Genomic DNA, 18,966 nt, shown 5'->3' with positions numbered 1-18,966 from the left:
CTTGCTGCGGAGCACGGGCTCCAGGTGCGCGGGCTTCAGTAGTTGTGGCTCTCGGGCTTAGTTGCTCTGCGGCACGTGGGATCTTCCCGGACCAGGGCTCGAACCTGTGTCCCCTGCATTGGCAGGCAGATTCTTAACCACCGCGCAACCAGGGAAGCCCAGAGCTAGCAATTTTTGATCATCCTCTGTGTGTGGCTCCTGTGCAGGGCTCTGGGGGTTCACATCACGTACTGGGCCTCCCCATCCCCTGGAATAGAGTCAGACATGGACCCTGGGAAGCAGAGGAAGGCTGTGATTCTGATCGCGGGCACTGGGGCAGGGGAGGAGGGGGTCATCCTAGGCGGAGGGAACAGCAAAGGCTCCGACTCATGGGAATAATGAGCGATTGGACATTTGGGGAAACTCAGGGAGCAGTGGCACGGGCTGGCGGGGAGGGGATGGGGACAGGTGCCCTCCTGCTGGCGAGGGCCCCCTCTCCTGGAAGGGTTTCAGTCAGTCCCCGGGCGCTTTCTCACGCCGCCACCAGGGGGCAGCCTGCGCGCACCGAGGGCTGCTCCGCAGGGGCCGCGCCCCTGGGTCAGGGCAGCAGGAAAAGTCTCTGACCCTGTAGGCTTGGGATTCAGGCCCCGCCCAGCCCTGTTCTCTCCCTGCCCTCTCCCCAGAGCACCCTGGGGGGTCCCCCATGTACCCACAGAAGCCATCCTTCCTCCATCCTTGGGGAGACTGGCCAACCCCAGTGTCCCCGAGGCCACAGGAAGTGTCAGTGAATGAGCAAAGAAACGCAGGGCTTGGCAGGCTGGGGAGGCCACTGAGCAGCCACCTGGGTCTGAGCCCTAGCCTGCCAGTGGACAGCTGGGAGGCCTCTCTGAGCCTCAGTTTCCTCATCTGTGGCAAGGCTGGGGCAGGAGGGTTGATTTGAGCAGGTCATATGTACCGAGCACGTGGCCCAGAGTCAGGACCCAAAGGAAGACCAAGAAGCTGGTGAGGGCACCGGTGATGGGGGTGTGGGTCGGTCGCAGGGCAGATGGTTTCTGGGCCCACCTCTCTTCCCCCTGGGGCCCTGAGGTCCCTGAAGGCTTTTGAGCAGGGGCAGGGGGAGGCCACACAGGTGCAGCCAGGTGAGCAGCTGAAGAAGAGCAGATGCCTGGCCCCGGCCCCTCCCGACTGACCAGACGACCTGGAGGCCCAAGCCTGTTCAGGCCTGCCCAGGAAGGGATGGGGGATGGAAGCTCAGCTGGCCAGAGGGCAGAGGGAGCTATGGAGTGGGCAAATGGGCAGTATCCGGAGAGTCCGGAGAGTTCTGGAGCGAGGGTCACTGAGCCTGTTCTGGTGCCAGCCACTTCTGCCTGGGGGCCTCTGGCCAGGGCCCAGCACCTCGCCAGCCCTCCTCCCAGTCATTTCTCATCAGGGACCTCATGTCCCATTCTCGCTCCCCACAATGTTGGTCTGATTTACCCCCCTTCACCGACAAGTAGACAAGAGCTGCACCCACAAACCAGCCTGAAGATGGCCGTGTGGCTCCTCCAGCCCTTCCAGAAGCTCACCTGTTGTGGGGAACCCCATCCTGCTGGGGGCCCCTGGGGCCAGCCCATCCGTCCCTCTCTTCCTCTCAGTGACTGCCCTCTGTCAATGTGCATATTCAAAACATCATGTTAGGGTGGGAGGGAGGGAGACGCAAGAGGGAAGAGATAAGGGGATATATGTATATGTATAGCTGATTCACTTTGTTATAAAGCAGAAACTAACACACCATTGTAAAGCAATTATACTCCAATAAAGGTGCTAAAAAAAAAAAAAGTTGATATCCAAACGTCAATTCTGACTTCTCAAGAAAAATATTAAATTATTATGTTCAGAATAATTAAAAAAAACCATAATGTTAACTGATCAATTCCAGAGTCCTTATATGAAATCTGTATTCATATGAGCAACACAGCATGGAGGTCACAACATAAAAAGCTCAGAGACACCTCCCGAGGCCCATTTGAAGCTCATCTCACCTTTTGGTCAACACCCTGTCTCCCTGTCTCACCCCCTGGAGGTCGGATTTGGAAGCAGGGTTGGGGCTGGCGGGGAGTCAGGGGTTCCACCTAAGGCAGATCCCACTAGCCAACTCAGGTCTTGTGAAACCGACAATATCGCCAGGTGAGGCTGGCTCCAGATCCTGGGCACAGAGGGTTCCTGGGGCTGTGGTGACACCAGGGACACCCCAGCCAGTCCCACAGGAACGGACGCATGGCAGACCCCACCAGTTTTGTCCCAGTTCCGTTGGCTGGGGGGGTCTGTCATGGGTCTGTTCTGGGACCCATGAACAGAACAGAGGCTCCCCCTCTCTCAAAAGCCCTGGCCTCTGATACCTGGCTACGGGCCCCAGTGTGCTCTGGGCCCTCAGGGAAATTCCCTTTCATCCTCCGGTAACTGACCACCTGATGCGCTGTGCTTGCTTGGCTGGACGTCCAGGACACTGACCTCAGCCTGAGGGACCCCATGGGCCACATCCCTTTGGTCAGGGTGCTTTGGTCAGAGGGGGCTCACCTGGAGGCTTGGACCCTCCTGCTCAGTTTCCTCTCTCCTAAAATGGGCCTTCCAGCTGCCTGGCCCCTTCAGCCAGCTCACTCCGGATGTCCTTCACAAGTGCCCTCCATTGCGTCTTGGGGCCATCTCCCCACACCTTCCCCATCCCACCTACCCCCACTGGATTCAGCTGCCCCTCCCAGGTGCATGGACAGCCTCCAGGCACAGTCCCCATGGCCTGGAATTACTCATTAACTCTGCTGCTTCCCCTATCAGACTGGGTCCTCCTCGAGCCCTCCATGCAGGCATCCCGACCTGGCGACAAGGCGTGGAGCAGACATCAAACTGGACGCCGCCTTAAGAAAGGGTTGGCCTGGGGCTCCTGGTGGCTGCACTTCCCAATGAGAACTGGCCTGTATGGAGCCCTCACCATGTGCCTCAGCTTATGTATGCTTGAGGCCACCTTATCCAGGGGTATAATTATTTCCCGTTTTTTACAGATGGAGAAACTCGGGCTCAGAGATGGGAGGTCATTCATCAAGGTCATTCAGCATGTTGGTGGCAGATCAGGGGGTCTGAGCCCAGGTGTGTCCCTTTGCCCCTTGCCCTTATCTATCTGGAGGATTCCTTCCCCCAGCCTGGGGGCAGGCCTGAGTCTAGGGAGGAGGCCAGAGGGAGGGATAGTCAGGAATTCAAATTGGCTGAGCTGGTGGGGGAGGGCGGGAGTGCCTGGGAGTGGCCAGTAGTTAGGGCTTGGGCAACAGGGCCCTCTGTGTGCGGGATGCTGGGGGAGGGGGGGCAGCAGGGCAGGTACAGACTCTGCTGAGTCAGAGACGCCCCAGGGTCTCCAGGGGGAGGCGTCTGGCAGGTGGCTGGGGCTGGGGCCAGTGAAGGCACCTCAGGGTGGTGGGCCAAGGGGTAGAATTGGGCTCTGAGGCCCCACCCCAGGATCATCGGGATTTAAGGAGAAAGAGGCCTCCGAGAGGGCAGGGGGCCACATATTTCCAGATGGAGGGAGTGGTCAGCCCCACAAGGTCAGGCAAGATAAGGGCTGTTGGGCCCAGCCTCCCTCGTGACTGTGACCAGAGCCTGCTGCCCCAGCCCAGGGGCTTCCTGGTGTACAGGCCACGAGGGTGCTGGCCCCTCCCCTACTGCACAGGAAGCCCCACTAGGTCCTGGTGAGGGAGGAGGCTCCCCAAAGAAAACTGCAAAGCTGGAATTTGGAAATTCCAAGCGCTCCCCGCCCTGTGCAGCCTTGGTCCACCACCATCCCTCTGGTGACCCAGCAGAGTCCCCAGGACACTGCCCACAGCTGGGATTCAGGAGGGGCCTACCTTCTCCACTCCTGCCCCCTCCTCCTTCTGCCCACCTCTTACCCCTCCTCGGTTGGAGGCTCTGCTGGGCTTCTGCCTGGCCACCCAAGCCAAGTGAGTAGACACTGCTATCAGCGCCATTTCACAGGTGGGAAAACTAAGGCTGATGGATATCAGTTCTAGGGCAGCCAGCTGGTCAGTGGCACGGCCAGGATTTGGATCCTGGTCCAACTGCCTCCCCATGAGCTTCCCCCAGAAACAGACCTGCCAGCCTTGCTCTACACCCTCGCCAACTCAGAGTGACAACAGGGCCCCCACCTTCATCCGTCCATTCCCGTGGGCCAGGTGCAGGGCCGCAGCTTCCTGCAGACAGACCCACCAACAGACGCTGCCAGTCTAATGGTGGAGGCAACAAGGAAACTGAAGAGCAATGTGGGGGGTGATCAGGAGCGGGAGGCCCAGGCCTGGGGGAGTTTGCAAGCAAGTAGGGGGCAGACAAAGCTTCCCAAGAAAGGGAGGCTTCACTGAGATTTTTTTTTTTCTTTAATTCCTGATTATTTTTCTTTCTTTCTTTTTAAAAAAATTTTTTTTGGCCGTGCCACGCAGCATGTGGGATCTTAGTTCCCCAGCCAGGGATCGAACCCATGCCCTCTGCAGTGGAAGCTCAGAGTCTTAACCATTGGACCACCGGGGAATTCCCTATTTTTCTAAAGAATAAAAATAATACACAGACGTGATGTAACAATTCCAGCAATACAGGAGCACCTTGAGTTAAATGTGAAGACTCACTTCCCACCCCTCCCCATCGCCTCCTCCCATGGGTCTCTTGCCCTGGCTTTCTTTAGGAATTTAACAACCACATATAGGAATGGAAACATATATATAATTTCTGAAAACCAGAAATGTGATTACATCGTCCACACTGTTCTGGATCTTGCTTCTCTCACTTAGAAGAATGTCTTGGCCGACATAACAGTAAACCGTTCACCCCTCCTGGCCTGTCTGCCTAGGGACAGTGCCATACCTTCAGCTGGGCTCCAGGACTGTCTTGCCTCCCCTGGGTGATCGGTGGATTGGGCTCCTCTGCACGCCTCCCACACAAATTTGTTCAAGACCCTGGAAGCTGGCCCAGGCTGGCGATGCTCCCCACCTCTTGACTCTCATCATGCCCCCACAGTCCCCTGTGCTTGGCACCTGCCCTGCCAGCCTCCTCTGAGTGCCTCAAAAAGCCTTCTCTCCCTTCAGGAGTTTGTACCTGCTGCTCCCCTGCCTGGCCTCACCCTGCCTCCCACCCAAAGTTTGGCCTTTGGGTCTCAGCTATTAATTCACATGTGAACCAAATTCCTACTGATCACAGTCCTAGGCACCTGGCTGCAGCAGTGAACCGTGGATGACCAATAGAGTCATCATGGATGGTGCAGGGATGGAGAGGGAAACAGGGAGTGAGGATAGAGTGAAAAACGCTGGGCCTGGAGAGGTGCTGGAGCTGATGATGCTGAGGAATGGTGTGCCAGGCAGAGGGTACCGCATGGCCCCACCAGCCAGGGCAGGACCTCTTGAAGCAGCCTGCACTGCTCCCAGCCCTGTCCAGCCCTGCTGTGAGCATTCTCTCATCTCCCGCCTTGACCTTGGTCGGCTGGCTGCCCCCCCGCCCAGCCGTGTGCTGTTCACTAGCCTGTGCCCACCTCCTTCCTCCTCAGTGTCGGCAACTGTGGCTTGAATGACCATCAGGGGTTGTGGCCTCTTTTGGGCTCAGGGTGCCTGGCTCTGCCTGGGGCTGTGGGATTACAAAGTGAGGGGAGGGGGCTAGTGAGGGAAGGGCCCTGTCACAAGGCAGGGCCTTAACTGGAGAGAATGTGCACATTAGGGGCCTTTCTTCAGATGCTGGCTGTTTCAAGAGGCTGCACCGAGCTCTTGCCTGTCGGGGGGCCTGGGTCAAGCTTCGCTGTGTAACCTTGGGCAGGTGACCTTAACCTCTTTGAGCCTCAGTTTTCTCATCTATAAAATGGGGTAATAACACCCCCCTCTCAGAGGTGGTGTTGAAGAGCAGCAAGCCCACATGTATGAAGTGCTTGCCTGTCCCTAGAGTGAGGAACCAATGTTGGCAGCCAATATCAGCAGCTCAAATTCGGGTGGGGCTGCTGATCTTGCAAGAGAAATTCTGCTTCCCCGTTGGGCGGCCTGAACGCCAAGTTGCTGCAGTGCCACTCTCTCCCCTGTGCGTACCATGTGCCATGCAACCCTTGTGACAAGGAATGAATGAAGCCCACAGGGCTTGGGAAGCAGCAGGTGGGGTACATTGTTGCAGGAGGGAAGCGGGGTCGGGAGAAAACTCATTCACTCATTCCTTTGACTTTTTATTGAGCGCCTGTTTTTTTAAATTTTTTGGCCATGTTGCACAGCATGTGGGATCTTAGTACCCCGACCAGGGATTGAAACTGCTCCGCCTGCAGTGGAAGCATGGAGTCTTAACCACTGGACCACCGGGAAAGTCCCTGAGCACCTGTTTGATGTCAGGCTTGAGCAGGGTTGGTACTGGGTCTACAAGAAGCAACAAGACAGTCTTCCTGCCCTCAAGGCACCTGTCCAGCAGCAGCAGCAGCAGCAGCAGCAGCAGCAGGACTGGATCGGGATGAATAGCCTGGGATTGGGGAGGGGGACTTCCTGAAGGAGATGACATCTGAGCTGGGTAGGAGTTCTCCAGGCAGAGGTGGGGAGGAGGAAGAAGGGTGGCCCAGGCAGCAGGAGCCCTGGGTGCCAATGCCCAGAGGTGGGAGGAGAAATCACAGCATGTACAAGGAACAGAGTTTTCTGGTACGGGTTGGGGCCGGGGGGGTGGGGGGTGGGGGGGGGGAGGAGAGGTGAGATGTGATATTGTATGGGACATATTTATATTAAAATATGATTAGTTGTTTATCTGAAATGCAAATTTTAACTGGGCATCCTGTATTTTTTCATTTGTTATATCTTGCTGTCATGTTAAGAAGCAGCAGTTTACTCTTTTGGGATATTTTGTGTGTTTTTTCTTCCTTCCTTCCTTCCTTCCTTCCTTCCTTCCTTCCTTCCCTCCCTCCTTCCCTCCCTCCCTCCCTCCCTCCCTCCCTCCCTCCTTCCTTCCTTCCTTCCTTCCTTCCTTCCTTCCTTCCTTCCTTTCTTTCTTTCTTCCGTTTTTATTGAGATGAGATGATGGTAAAAGTAGCAGATCAGGGGGAGGGATAAATCAGGAATTTGGGAGGAACAGATACACACTACTATACAGAAAATAGATAAACAACAAGGACCTACTGTATAGCACAGGGAACTCTTTGATATTTTGTAATAACCTGTATGGGAAAAGAACTTGAGAAAGAACACATGTGTATATTCATATACATATATATTGTAACTGAATCACTTTGCTGTACACCTGAAACTAACACAACATTGTAAATTAGCTATACTTCAATTAAAAAAAAAAAAGTAGCAGATCAGCTCTCCTGCCTGGCTTGAGCCATCCTACACCAACATAGCGACATAGCAATCCTAGTTACTTTACCCAGGACTTGCCCAGAGCCTGACTCGACTCTACCTGCCCAGGTCTCATCTCACTGAATCCTCCTAGGAGTCCCAGGGGCAGGTGCCATTATTATTCCCAAATGACTGATGGGGGAAGATGATCAGAGAGGTTAGGTCCTGTACTAGACACACGAATCCAGAGGGAGTTGGGACAAAAAAAACACACCTCATTCTCACTGGTTCTCCCATCCCTGCCACTATGTGGTTTTTATAATTTCCACGTTACTTTCCACCCAGATATAGTTTTACGGGGTTGCTGTTAGCAAAACAAAATTTTGAAATCTGCTATTTTCACTTAATATTATATCAAAACTTCCCAAGTTTTTAAAAAAATATTTATTATTTACTTATTTTATTATTTATTTATTATTTATTTTGGCTGCTCTGGGTCTTAGTTGCAGCATGTGGGCTTCTTAGTTGTGGCATGCATGCAGGATCTAGTTCCCCCACCAGGGATCGAACCCAAGGCCCCTGTATTGGGAGCGGAGAGTCTTACTCACTGGACCACAAGGAAAGTCCCCCACCACCCCCAACTTTTTAAGTGTGTCTATGTAATGATATTGCACTAGAAGCAGAAGCGTAACCATGCTTGGATTTTGTGAAGTGCTTGACAGGAAGTGGGCTTGGGGGTGGCCCTTGGAGGTGGGGACACCCCTGCAAGGCTACCCAGTAAACAGGACAGAGATGGTGAGAGTCTAGCTCACTGTGATTTAGAAATCTGCCCCCCATCCCAGCCATCTTTTTTCCTGGCTTTAAAAAATATGTACTACGTATGCAGAATTTAGAATGTTTTGGAAAGTTAAAGAAGCAGGAAAACTAAAACCTCACGCTCAGGATCTGAATTGCTACATCATTTTGGGTAAGTATACCTGGCAGGACCTATTCAAGTTGAAAACACCCACATATCACTAAATTCATAGATTCTACTTCTAGAAAACTATTCTACACAAGTAAGATCTTTTTTGGTAAGATGTGAAGAGATACATGTTGACATCAGAGTAGGAAGTGTAGATGCACAGTTGTTAATGTTACTTCAGAGCACAGACTGTGGGGAGAATTAGTAACTTTTAAAACATGTAGGGACTTCCCTGGTGGCTCAGTGGTTAAGAATCCGCCTGCCAATGCAGGAGACACGGGTTCGAGCCCTGGTCTGGGAAGATCCCACATGCCGCGGAGCAACTAAGCCCGTGAGCCACAACTACTGAGCCTGTGCTCTAGAGCCGGAGAGCCACAACTACTGAGCCCTCATGCCACAACTACTGAAGCCCGTGCGCCTAGAGCCCGTGCTCTGCAAGAAGAGAAGCCACAGCAATGAGAAGCCCGCGCACCGCAACAAAGAGTAGCCCCCACTGTCCGCAACTAGAGAAAGCCCGCGCACAGCAACAAAGACCCAACACCGCCAAAAATAAATAAATAAATAAATTTATATTTAAAAAACACACACTAAAATATATCCATGTATTTAAAAAGATCCCAAACCCTAGGAAGAACCTCTGTAAATATTTTGATGTATTTTCTTCATTTGCTTTTCCACGGATCAATATTTTGCATGCATCAGGTACATACAATTTTGTAGTTTGCTTCTTTCTTTTCTTTTTTTTGCTTCATATCATTTGCATGCTTCCAAATTGTAAAATGGTATTTATAAATACCATTCGTAGTGACTGTTTACCATTCCATCACGTGGACCATTTAACCAATCCCCTATTGTCATTTACTTTGTGTATGATTTTGCAATTATTATAAATGACACTTTAAAAATATGATCATACATTAATTTAAAATATATTTTATTGAAATATAGTTGATTTATAGTGTGCTAGTTTCAGGTGTACAGCAAAGTGATTCAGTTTTATATATATATATAAATATATATACTTTTTTTACATTCTCTTCCATTATAGGTTATTACAAGATATTGAGAATCATTACTCATACATTAATTTTCAAATGCAAGTGAAACGAGTGACCAGTGAGTACCTGTAAGTCTCAGGTGTGCTCCTGGCACCGGGGTTCCAAATTCAAGTTTACAGTCTGGTTAGAGAGACCGACCATCAAGCATACAGTCTACAAATGCAGTTAATTTCCTTAAAACAAAATCCCAGAAGAGGAATTACTGGTCCAAGGGGTATGATCATTTTAAAAGATTTTTATTTTTGGCTTTTACTGCCAAATTCATGTTCATGAATTTTGAGGTAATTTATATGCTTCCAGTAGTATAGGAGAGTGATTACCCACCAGACCCCTGACTGTGTTTGAAGGTTATCATTTGAAACTGATTTCCAATTTGTTAAAAAAGCAAAGAAAAAAGTTTTAATTTGCATGTCTTTGGTAAGTCTGGCGTTGACAGCTTTTCAGTAGTTTCTTCAAATAGTCCCTCCACTGAGCTCCATTCCAGGGATGTTTCTTTGCTTCTTCACTGATGTTTGATACTTCCTTTTTCATCACGTTCTTTACCATTTCTGGGATTTGTTTGTAGGCTTTCCGTTTCTGGGTCAGATTGCCCTGAGTTGAGTACAGTACCTTCACAGTTTGTTTTAATACGTTAGGGCAAGTCCACCTTGTTCCTTTTTCTGTTCCCAAGGAGAGAAATAATAGCTGTTTGGGGTTATTTACTCTTCCAGCTGAAGTGAGAATTTTGTTAAGTCTCAGAACCGTCCTGCTAGGGTTGCATTAAAAGTACACCTTTAGGGCTTCCCTGGTGGCGCAGTGGTTGAGAGTCCGCCTGCCGATGCAGGGGACACGGGTTCGTGCCCCGGTCCGGCAAGATCCCACATGCCGCGGAGCGGCTGGTCCCCTGAGCCATGGCCGGTGAGCCTGCGCGTCCGGAGCCTGTGCTCCGCAACGGGAGAGGCCACAACGGTGAGGGGCCCGCGTACCGAAAAAAAAAAAAAAAAAAGTACACGTTTATTTGGAAGAACGGGGCCACAGTCAGCCTTACTGGGGAGTCTCGATTCCAGTCTTGACTGGTAAATCTGGGCCCCTCACAGCCTTTAGCTGGCTTGTCCTATTATTTGGTGCCCAAAGTGGGGAGCGGTTCATCAAGTGACCCCTAGAGCAGCGTTGCGGCCCTCGGCGCGCTGCAGCCCCTCCGAACAGCCTGGGTCCGGCCGGCCGGCCGGCCTGGGGGCATCGCTTGACCCCGGGGGCCTGCGAGGGGCTGCGGCCACCGGAAGGGGCTGGCTGAGCTCGGCGAGTGGCAACCTCCGCGCCCTCGGAGCAGATAGGGCCGGCGGGGCTGCGCGGGGCCGCGGGCGGTGGGCCGGGCCGGGGGCTTCCTTCTCCAGACCCGGAGGCCCAAGACCCCAGACCGGACCACGCCGTCTGCAGCCCGCGGCTGCGAAGTGACGCTGGCCGCCCGTGGGGGCACGGAGCGGGACTGCCAAGGGTCAGGGTCAGGCCCAAGATGTGTAGGCTCCGAGTGTGGGGGCCGAGCCCCCATCCGAGGGGTGCGGGCCGGTGTTCCGGGGCTGAGGTCGCGGCGCCAGCCCCGCACCCGCGGCCGGTCCGCCACACGCCGGGGTCGGGGTCCTGGCTCCGGGCCCCTGCTCTTTCCGCGCGCCCCTCCCCCATGGCGCCGCCGCGCGGCCGCCTAGGCCCCGCCCTGGCCCCGCCCAGGCCCGGCCCGGCCCCGCCCCACCCCGCCTCGCCGCTAGTCCATTCAGATGTGGGTCAGGGGTGAGCGGGCGGTGCCGACGTCACAAGCTTCCAAGATGGCGCCGAGCGGGCGGCTGTGAGCGGCGCTCGGGCGCGCGGGGCGGGGAGCCGAGCCGGGCCGGCGGCGGGCGGACGGACGGGGCGGGCGCGGGCGGCGCGGGCGGCGCCGAGGACGAGGCCGCGGGAGGGCCGGCCGGCGGGCGAGCGCCGCCGCCGACGCACACGAGGTGAGGGGCGCGGGAGGCGGGCGGCGGGCGCGCCCCCGGTAGAGGGGCGTGGGCGGGCGCGCGCCCGGAGACGTGGGGCTGCGGCGCGCGTGGGAGGGGGCGGGACCCCCGGCTGGTCTGCCGCTTGCGGCGCTTTGTGGCCCCGAGCAGGCGGCGCGGTTCTGGCACAAAGCCCCGGCGCGCGGGTGTGCGGAGCTGGGAGGCGGGCGCCGGCTCTTTGTGCCTTTGCATCCGCGGTCTAATCCGAGCAGGTCGGGGAGCGGCGCTGCCTGACAGGCGGGCTCCTATTATGCGGGCGGCCCTGCGCCCGCCGCCGCCCCTTGCGGGGCGTTTCGCCGTGTCCACGACTGCGGCCCCGCGCCGTCCGTCGTTTCCCCGGCCCCCTCCCCGCAGGAGGACGGCTGCGCGCGGGCATGGCAGGGGCAGGCCTGGAGGGGCCGCTCCCCGAGGGCCGGGCCCTGCGGCTGGTGGGCTCGCTGCCCTGCCCCCAGACCTCTCTTTAGCAGGCGGCCGCTTGGCAGGAAGAGAAATGGGCTTGGGGGAGGGGGTCGGCTGGCAGGGGGAGGGGACCGGCTGGCAGAGGGAGGGGGCTGAAGGGCCCCAGCTTGTCACTCTCTGTTTATCTACTGAGATGGTTCATATTCACACAGGCTTAGCTGGGGTGGAGGGAGGCGGGGATGCCTCTCCCTGGGGGGTAGTGACTTACGGAGAGGAGGGAACGCGGCCAGATAATGCTCGCAGCGGCCCCACCCAGAACAGCGTGGGACTGCCTAGGGAAGGGAGCCCAGTGCGGATCCGGATGGCCCGGAACGGTTTTGAAGTTATTTATCCGTGTTTCTCCTGTTCCCTCCATCTCCAGTGCCTTTTCTAGTAGGGGTTGCCAAGCACATCTGGAAAGCTAGGTTCCCGGCCCCCCCACCCCGGCAGGAGGAGTGTAACCCGGGGAGGCCACCTCTCTGACATATGTGGTAGGGGGGAGGGGCAGAGCTTTGCCCATAGGAATCCTGTGGCTGTAGATTGTTGACTGATGTGGGGATGGCTGTGCCTCTTGTGCAGGGGGGAGGGGGAGAGCTGGCAGGTAGTGGAGGGGCCTCCAGAGATTCTAGGCTGAACTTGGGGGTGTTCTCCAGGGACCCCCGCTCGAGGGATGGAGCTGGACCTTTCTGGAGCTAGCATTTATTGCTTCCTGGCTCCTGGCTTTACTTCTTTCTCTCCGTTCCCATCTGCCAGCGTCTGGACTCCCTGGGCCTTTCAGCAGACATTTTCAGGAGCACAGGCCATGTGGCTGGTCTGTAGCCCTGGCTCAAGGAGCGGACTTAACGCTCAGCAGAGCAGGGTTGCTGGCATGTTCTGAAAAAAAAAAAGCAGATGGGCCGGCCTCAGGCTGGCCTCCAGAGACAAAGCTGTGTGGTGAGATTGCTGGTGTAGCGGGCTCTTAGTACCAAGGGGGTGGGGGGAATGGGAGGCTGATACTTGGGGGCTGAACTGAGTCCTTTGCTCCTGGAGTAGGTTGCCCTGCCTGTGAGTGAAATCGGTCCTGTGTGGTTGTGCTTATTATGGAAATCTCTAGGTCCATGGGCAGGTAGTAGCCTAGGAAGGCTGGGAGGGGGCTTCCCACCTGCCTGCCTGCCTGCCTTGGGGTCAGTGCGCCCAGGTTGGTCTGCTTCCTGCGGGCCAGTTTTGGGGTGTTGCTGAGTGACTGTCCTCTGGCCAGTTGACTCAAGTGCTGGTGTGCACCCAGGATTTCTTCCTGCAGTGTTTTCCTGCCAGTTGTTGGGACTTGTAAATTAGTCTCTCGGCTTTTACAAGCGATTCCTGAAAAGGAAAATCTCCCTCTGGTTGCTGGCTCTGCGTAGAGGAAGAAGCAGCCAGAGGGAGCCAGGCCTTTAATTAAAGCAAAACCGAAATGATTGCTGCAGTGGCTGGAAGGAGAGAAGGCAGCGCAGGTGGGGCGGAGGTGATATGCCCTGTCCTGCAGCGAGGAACCTGCCGGGGACAGGTAGGCACCGTCCCGTCCTCTCTGCCTGGTCTTGGCCAGCAGCCCAGCCTTCTCCACAAGCTGCAGTCCTGGATTAATCCTCACATAGTGTTTTCTTTCCATAGATCAGATTTCTCATTTTGTTAATAAGCACAGCCTCCGATCCACTTGAAGTCAGCTGTCGTGGACTCAGAGCAACAGGGTTTTGCATTATTGAGCTGACAGGCCTGCTGCCTTCCCTGAGTCCTCATTGTTTGCCAGGGCGTGGGGGCGGGGGTGGGGGCAGTGCCTTTGAATCAGCAGCTCGCCCCCGTGGAAGGGCTGGCAGGGCAGTTCTCGAGAGTTGAGGAGTGAAGAAGGAATAAAGTTCAGTTTACCCGGGGGACCTGCTGCCCTGCCCTTTTTGGCTTGGCCTGTTGGCCTCCAGCAGTCAGCCCCACCCCACGGCCTGCCTGCATCATTGCCCACTGGGGCTGAGGGCCAGTGCCCCCCGGGACTGATCACTAGAGGGTGGGGGCTCTTGTTCTTGGCTCTTTCTGCAGAGAAGAAACCACAAGTCCTGTTCCTCCCGTCCTGGCCCTCGGAGCCTGACTGAGGAGGGACTCCTGGGGGCAGTGTGAGGGGCACTGGCCTCAGCACTGTTTACTCTCCTTGTGGCCTTGGACAGGGATTGACTCTTTGAGCCTTAGTGTCCCCGTTTCTAAAATGGGAACAGAGCTAGAGTTCACATTCACGTATCGCTGCCTTCCAGAGCTCAGCCTGGGGAAGACAGACTGGCAAACAGACCATCGGAGGATGAGGTGATAGGGCCGCACCGTGCTGCGGGGAGCACGAGGTGGCAAGGGCGGAGGGTGGGCAGCTTCAGGAGGGGGATTTTAATGGGGAGCGCACGCAGTTTGGGGAGGGCAGTGCTGGGGAGACAGGAGAACGGCGACAGGAGTGTGGCCCTGCAGATGCTGAGCTGCGAGAAGCTGGCGCAGGAGCACCTGCTGCGTGCTCCTGTGAGTCTCTTTCACAAGCTTTTTATCCGTTCAGCGAAGTTTTTTGAGAACCAATGCAGTGCCCAGCCCTTGTGGCTAGACTAAATCATGCTGTTGCTCAGACTTGCCGCTAAGCGGTCAGCCTTCAGCTGGGATGTAGAGACACTGGGAGATTTCAGGGCTCGCTCTGGGTGTAGCACTCTCACAGACTTGGAGGTCAAGTAACTGGAGGTTAAGTAACGTCCTGGGGCTGCAGGGTAGGCGCCTTTGGTGTTCTGTCTGGAGAGGTCAGAGATCCCATCCTGGCTTCCTCAGTTAGGGGCTTTCAGCCAGCTGGGCCAGTTAGGCTCTGCCTGGCAGCCGGCTGTGCTTCCTGCTGGGAGGGGCCTTGCTTAAGGGTTAGGGACCTGGGCTGGGGGAGGGCTCCAAGCCCCAGAACCTGGTGTGAGCTGGGAGTGGCAAAGCCAGAAAAGCAGGTGGGGGTGGGGTGCGGGTTGCGAGTGGGCCCCCAGCACGCTTGGTGAGGAAGGGAAAACTGGGTGCCAACTCCAGACCCCAGCGCAGTCCAGGAGGGAAGGCCCGGGGCCGGGGGGGCTCTGCTGAGGGAGCACAGTCTGGGAGGGTGTGGCCAGACTGTGGGGAGAGGGACCCTGAGACACTGCCAGGCTCAGAGCCCTGCCTCCGCCTGCCCTGTGTGGGTGGGTGGAGGGGTGGGGGAGCGTGGCCTTGGGGTTAGAGCAGGTCCTGTCGAGGGTCCCCTGCTGCTGAGCGTGTTGGCAGGGTGGGTGCCTGTTTCCTGTCGGGGGTCCACCTTCTCTGAGTGTGTGGGTGAAAAGGGTGGGGTACGACAGGGCAGGTGGCTTGGCTCCTGGGGCTCCCGAGGCTCTCCCCTTCCATTCTGTGGGAATTCTGAGGACCCCTAAGGAAAGGTGGGGCTTGGGCTTGGCTGGGGAAGGGGGCTTCCAGGTGGGCAGTTGACCTCTTGTGGGCCTGGAGGGGCCACTGGCTCTGGCATGGCTGTGGCCACTGTGCACACTGGCCTCCAGTGGTCCAGGATGCTGCTGCCGCTTCGGGTTTCTCTCCCAGCAGCACCTTGCGGGGGAGGGGGGGCGAGGGTTCTCAGGTGAATGTGGGGAGGGGCTGCTCCAGTGCCTTGGGCACAGCCCCCCCACATACAAACAGGTGGTTGGAGGTGCTGCTTCCTTCCCCACGCTGGGGTCGCAGCCCCTTGCCCTCTTCTTCAACCTGGTTATAGGCCTTTTAAGGGGCAGGACTGTTCCATGGTCTTTGCAGTTCCCTTGCCTGCGCTGCTTTGGAAGCTAATAGTAAGCTCTTGGTGAATTCTTGTTCACAGAGTGAATGAGAAGGGAGAGTAGAGTTGATGGCTAGGAGGGTGGGGCCTGGAGCCTCAGTGTCTGCCCCATGTGGACACAGGGAACTTACCCTGTGATGAGCACGGGCTCCACACTGACCTCCAGTGTGTGTGCTGTTCCCCGTGCTGCCTGGTGGAGGCCTGCCTGATGGTGCCCTGGTTCTTACCTCTGCATATCAGGATCACCTGGAGCTGGTGGAGCCCAGCCCGGCCCACCTCTAGGGTGGGCCCAGCCATCTATGCTTCCTGAGGCTTTTAAAATGAATCCAATGTGCAGCCAACTGCTTTAGCAGGAATAAATGTGTTGATAATAGAATCAGGGAGTGGTGAGTCCACAAAGACCAGCAAGGGTGGTCACAGACTGCCCGGTGGGGTTGTGCTTACAGAGCAAGCCACGGCTTCTGTTAGGTACCAGGGTCTGGGAGAAGCATCATGTGCAGCGGGGGCTCACCCTTTTCATGGTCCCTTTTCCTGGGGTGGTAGTGACCCCAGGCCGGTGAGTATTAAGGGGGCGTCTCCTAGGAGGTCCCCCGGGAAACACCTGCTGCTCTTGACCCCAGGACTTTTGCTCCTGCTTGACTTTAAGGGACCGCCTGCCCTGGTCTCTTGGTTGCATTCTTGGGCCCTGGCTGGTCTCTGTGCCCCGGCATAGTGACCTTGGAGTTCCTCGTGGTTCCCTAACAAGCCCACTGTGGCTGCAGCTGGGGACCCCTGGGACCTGTGTCTTTCCCCTTCTTTTTCTCTTTGACCTCAGGGTACCTGGGAGAGAGAGATGGGTCCCTGAGGTTATTTACGTGGGTCAGGTGTGTGAGGGAGCTACTGACGAGGGGCCAGGAGGTGGGGCGAGGGCTGGGAGGGGCGCTGGAGGTGGGGCTTCAGGTAAGGTATGGCCAGCCCAGCCCAGCCTCCTCTGCTGGGACAGAACAATGGGCTGTCTTGGGGCTTAGTTCACGTCTGAGGGCAGCCAGGACACAAGACAGCCCCCGCCTGCTCTGGGCAGCTTACTGCACGAGGGAGGAGAGCAGCAAGGCCCTTGGGCGTGGTGAGGTCTGGAATGGGCCTGGTTGGTGTCCTGGGGGGGAGGTGCAGGAAGAGCAACCTGGCCTGGGGCCAGGCAGGAGTGGGACTAAGTGGTCTGGGCTGGGCAGTTGGGGGAGGGGTGGTCCGGGGCAGTCAGGGTGTCCTCTGTCACTGTTTTTGGCCTGCGCACATCTTGGTAGATGGACCCATGGGTTCTCCCTTGAGAGTGAGTAGTCCTGGGGGTGGATTCCTGTCTCAGGTGTTTGGCCTCTTCACCCCGCCCCTCCCTGGGACCCCTTTGGTAGAAAAGGGCTGATGGTTTCTTTCCAGCAGGTGCTCCGGCAGCTCTGCTTGCAAACTGGGAGGAGGATGGTTCCCACAGAGCTCCTGATGGGATGCTGGGGAGGTAGCACAAGAGGGCTGGGCCTTCCCTCTCAGGATCCTATCCCGGGCTGGGCCTGGTGGGACACACCTGGGCAGTCCCGATTGCCTTCTCAGTCCCTGCTGTGTGAGTGGCTTGGAGAGGTTATGCACTTGGTCTAGAGTCCTTCTGCTGGGATGTGGTGGAAAAAGTCTAGGAGTAGGGTAACCACGATGCAACACACGCACGAGGGTGCATTGGACACACGTGTGGACTCCTGCCACTGAGCAGGGCTTGAGCCTGAGGGCAGCCGGGTTTTCATTTGAGTGGGGGGCAGACGGCTGCCTGAGACAGAGCCCGGGGGTCTGGTTCTGGAGCTGAGAGAGGCCCCTTCCCCAAGCCTTGGGGGCGGAGAGGACCCCTTACGGTGGTGGCTCTTCCCTTCTGCCCCTGGAGGCCTGGGCCTGTGCTCCCACTTCCAGGAGGGCCTGGGGGCTGGCGGCAGGGCTGGGCAGCCCGGAGCTCAAAACCAGGCTTGGGTCCTCCTTTTGGTGTTCTCTCAGCATAGGGGGCACCGGCTGGGGTCTCCCTCTGGCGTGTGGGGTTGTCTCTTGGCAGAGGGGCCTGGGGGGTCTGGGCAATCATGGCTGGGCTGCAAGGGGAGGGGCCCTGGGTCACCACCAGCAAGCCGCTGCCACGAGGCTGCAGGTGTGGGGGGGGGTGCTGGGCGTGGGCTCAGGTTGCCCTGTGGCTGTGGTAGGTGAACTCGAGCCCCAGAGGGGTGCGGGCAGGGGAGGGGATAGTTTCCAAAGTCCCACATTCCATGCATGTTGACGCTGATAAGGGCAGTGGGGCTGGCCTGGTGCCGTGGGCAGGCAGTGCACACCTGCTTCCCGAGACCCCTCCCTGCCTCCACTCTGCCCACCTCTGGGGCTGAGCACCCAGTCCGCAGCCTGCAGGCGCCCGCCTGCTCAGGCAACACTGCCGCCTCTAGTTAGCAGGTCTTGGAGGCCCCACAGTGGTTTCTGCCGGCCCTGCCTCTAAGGGTGTTTTTGGAGGCCATTTGAAGTGGCATTTCCTTTCTTTTCTTTGAAATTCCTTACTCTCAGGTGTGGCCCTTTGCCTGGGATTTCAGCATTTGGTGAACAACTGTGATTTTGGGGGAAGAGGACTCTGATGTCAAGCCTGTTTCCTCCAGGTGCCAGACCAGACCTCTCCGTGCCTCATTTTCCTTGCCTGTAAAATGGGTTGGTAGAAATATTTGCGGTAATGGCCATCAGCCGTTCTCAGAGTGGTTTGCAGACCCCTGGGGATTCCCAGGACTCTTCAAAATACTGAGACATTACTGGCCTTTGTCCCCGCACTGACACATCATCGGTGTGAAGACGTGGTGGGCAGCCCTGCCCAAGGTGCACACTGCATGCTCCAGCCCTGGGTGCTCGAGCCAGGACCACTGGTCTTCCTCATGCTGTTCCAGGGAGGCCGTGCAGGTGACCCAGTGGTGAGTCTTGACCCTGGAGAACACATATGTTAAGTGTTCTCTGTGGTGAGCTGGGGAGGACCCGGTGGGTTCTCGTGCCTCAGACCGAAGCAAGATGTCATTCCAGGAACAGCAGTGTCTGCGAGCTGCTTTTTTTCATGGAATGTTAGTTTTACTTGAAAGAAGGGCTGACAGGCAAGGTGGTTGTTCAGACTTGGAGAATTGGTCAGACCTTTAATCAGGTGAGCAAAGTGAGCCTTACCATGGGAAGGAAAACAGGTGACAGTGTTCCTTGCCAGCCATAGAGCCAGCAGAGGACAGGGACAGTTTTGGGAACCACTGTCCTTCACTGCGAGCCTGACTTGAGACGTCTTGTGATGGAAGCACTCGGGTTTTGGTGTCGTATAATGAAGTCTGACAACAGTGGGAAGATGTGATTGACTCAGGGGACCACTGTTTTCCGAATGACTAGCGCTCAGTGTTGCAAAATCCTGGGTGGATGTGAGTGC

At 56.5% G+C, this 18,966-nt stretch overlaps 1 protein-coding gene across 2 annotated transcripts in view; it reads left to right on the top strand.

Moving 5' to 3' along the window:
* Positions 1-11,209: 11,209 nt before the first annotated feature.
* Positions 11,210-18,966, top strand: part of HIC2 (HIC ZBTB transcriptional repressor 2) — a 22,632-nt gene continuing 14,875 nt past the window's right edge. The window contains exon 1 of one of the 2 annotated variants that reach the window (XM_032603472.1): positions 11,210-11,266. The gene's annotated coding sequence lies outside the window, so the exon portion shown is untranslated. Of the gene's footprint in view, positions 11,267-18,429; positions 18,479-18,966 lie in introns of those variants that run through there. The other variant, XM_032603473.1, reaches the window with a different exon arrangement.

The sequence above is a fragment of the Phocoena sinus genome, chromosome 14, assembly GCF_008692025.1.
Source record: "Phocoena sinus isolate mPhoSin1 chromosome 14, mPhoSin1.pri, whole genome shotgun sequence".
NCBI classification, from domain to species: Eukaryota; Metazoa; Chordata; class Mammalia; order Artiodactyla; family Phocoenidae; genus Phocoena; species Phocoena sinus.
This window is presented reverse-complemented; position numbering and strand designations above follow the sequence as displayed.